The sequence below is a fragment of the Macrotis lagotis genome, chromosome 1 (genome assembly GCF_037893015.1).
Source record: "Macrotis lagotis isolate mMagLag1 chromosome 1, bilby.v1.9.chrom.fasta, whole genome shotgun sequence".
NCBI classification, from domain to species: domain Eukaryota; kingdom Metazoa; phylum Chordata; class Mammalia; order Peramelemorphia; family Peramelidae; genus Macrotis; species Macrotis lagotis.
This window is the reverse complement of record NC_133658.1, coordinates 438,182,541-438,185,137: the sequence shown is the minus strand read 5'-3', so window position 1 is coordinate 438,185,137 and position 2,597 is coordinate 438,182,541. Positions and strand designations below refer to the sequence as shown.

The following is a 2,597-nucleotide window of genomic DNA, read 5'->3' as shown; positions in this document are numbered from 1 at the left end:
CCAGAATTCAGGAAATCAGAAGAAAATGAATTGAATGTTATGTCCCAAGAGAAGTTCCTCTTCAAAGTTCAGTGAAAATGCTTCGACAAGGACCCTCAAGTCAAGTCTCACAGAAACTCTACACATATAATAAATAAATATATAGTGAAGCTAAATAATACCAGAGTCACAATGAGATACAGAAGTGATCACATACAAAGATAATGTCATGTACAATGCAATGAATGCAGTTTATATTGGGAACCATCAAGTCAAGAGGTTTCGCCCCGCCCCGCCGGGCCTCCGCCCAGCCCACTGTCCTGTCCTGGGTCCCGAGTCTCCGCCCGCCCGCCCGGGCCTGTCCTCCCTCCCTCCCTCCCCCCCTGCCCCCCGCCCAGTCTGGGCCTCGGCCCCCCTGTGTGAGAGCAACTGTTGTGGCTCCCAGGTTATGAAGACCCCCAGTAAAGGAAATAAGGCCTTGAAGGTGAAGGGGGAGCCAGGTGAGAATGGCACCAGCCTGACAGATGAGGAGCTGGTGGCAATGTCTGTACCAGAGCTGAACCAGCACCTTCGGGGCCTATCAAAGGAGGAGATCATTCAGCTGAAGCAGCGTGGGCGCACACTTAAAAACCGAGCTTACGCTGCTAGCTGCCCAGTGAAGAGGGTAACCCAGAAGGAAGAGCTGGAGAAGCAAAAGGCAGAGCTGCAGCAGCAGGTGGAGAAGCTAGCCTCTGAGAATGCCAGCATGAAGCCGGAGCTGGACGCCCTCGCTCCAAGTACGAGGCACTGCAGAACTTTGCGAGGACCGTGGCTCAAAGCCCCGTGACCCCAGCCCGAGGCCCCATCACTGCCAGCATGGGGCCCCTCGTCCCTGGCAAAGTGGCTGCCACCAGTGTCATCACAATAGTGAAGTCGAAAGCGGACGCCCGGTCGGTGTGACACGTGTGTGTGTGTGTGTGTGTGTGTGTGTGTGTGTGTGTGTGTGTGCTCCCCCGGTGCCGGCGGGTATATGTGGGGTGGTTAGGCACAAGGCAATTTCAACAGCCCTGTCCCCACCTCTCTTCCTTCTTCTCTTCTCCCACCTCTTCCCTGCAAAGCACAACCTCCCACCCCGGGGGTGCCGGGCTGAGACCCCTTTGATTTCATCATTATCGCCATGTGTCTTGTGCCTTGGGATAGGTCGGGGCGGCGGTGACATGGGGTGGCCCCCTTCCTTCCTCTGGGTACCAAGGCCATGTGGGCATGGAGTCCCTCTGTGCCCCTGTCGGCATAGAGAGAGTGTGCTCGGATGCCTTTGTCTCTGGGGAGGGGAGGTTCCGCTTTGAGAGGATGGGACCTGTCCCTTCTTGAGCCCCAGGTTGCCTCCCAGACCTCAGAATGCTGTCCTCACTACCCCTAGTGTCAGGAACTAGGACCCACCTTGGGAACTGTTCCCTCTGCAGTGCTTTGTTATACACAAACTCAAGTTGAATAGCTCAGCATCGTGGGGACAGAGGGGCCTTGTTCTGAAGGGGAAGGTGCAGAATGTCCTAGTGAGACTGGGAGAGGAAAGTGGTGCTTCCCTGGTTGTGGGGGAGGTGATGGGAGGTCCTAGGGGGAGGGCGAAGTGTCATGTGGTGGCTGGGAGCCAATAGCCACGGCTTTTGTGCCGGACACATTGCACTGAACATGACCAAAATCACTAGTTGTGAGTGGATTTGAAGGGTGTGTACAGTGTGTCTTAACAATGTGTCCTGTGTCACTGTTTACACAACCTATTTGGGTGGTTAAATGATCCTTTTTTTTAAAAAAAAAGAGAAAAGTTCCTTTGAAGAAGCTATTAAATTATATAAGTTTAAAGACTAAAGAAGAAAAAGCTGCAAAATATTTATAAAACTGTCTTTTTAAAAAACAGAATAGGAGGCATATTTGACCATAGAAATGGAACAGCTTAAAAAAAAGTATCCTAGAAACTTTGTTAATTTAAAAAAAGAGAGAGAGGAACTTGGTCGAGGGGGGCGGAATCCTTTGTAGTAAATCCTTTCTTTGAATAATTCTCTGTGGCTGTTGAAGTTTAGTTTAGTTTTTATAAACACAGAGTTATCAGACATTATTTATAAAACTTACTTTAAAAAAAAAAAGCCTAACCACAAAACCGACCAGAAGGCGAGTCCTAATGTTCTTTGATATCTCTCTTGCAATTGTATCAAAAGTGACTTACTCTTTTGCCCTTTCTGCTGCCGTCTCTTTGCCGGTGGTCGAGGTGTCGTCCGTGCCTGGTGAGGTCTTGTGCGGCAGTAGCGTGCTGGTGCTTCTGGTGACCTTTGACATGTGGATGTCACTCTTGTGTCTGTTCTTCCCATGTTTGTATTTGGATTTGTTTCTGCTTTTGCTTTTTTCTGGATTCCTAGCACAGGCTGTCCAGAGCTTCTAATGCAGCACTTACATGGAGGATGCAGGATCTGTGCCTACCCAGTCTTCCCTCTTTCTGCCTCCTGCCCTTCTCAATCCATCCTAAGTCCCCTGTGGGAAAACACCAAAGGCCAGAATAAACACTCTCTAGGGCTGGAAAGTATTTGGCTTTGACTTTGGATGAGATGTATCATTTTGATGAGATGTAGTGCTGAACCATTCTCATC

The 2,597-nt window shown here is 49.9% G+C and overlaps 1 pseudogene; it reads left to right on the top strand.

Moving 5' to 3' along the window:
• Positions 1-244: 244 nt before the first annotated feature.
• Positions 245-918, top strand: LOC141504399 (transcription factor MafG pseudogene; annotated as a pseudogene).
• The last annotated feature ends 1,679 nt before the right edge of the window (positions 919-2,597 follow it).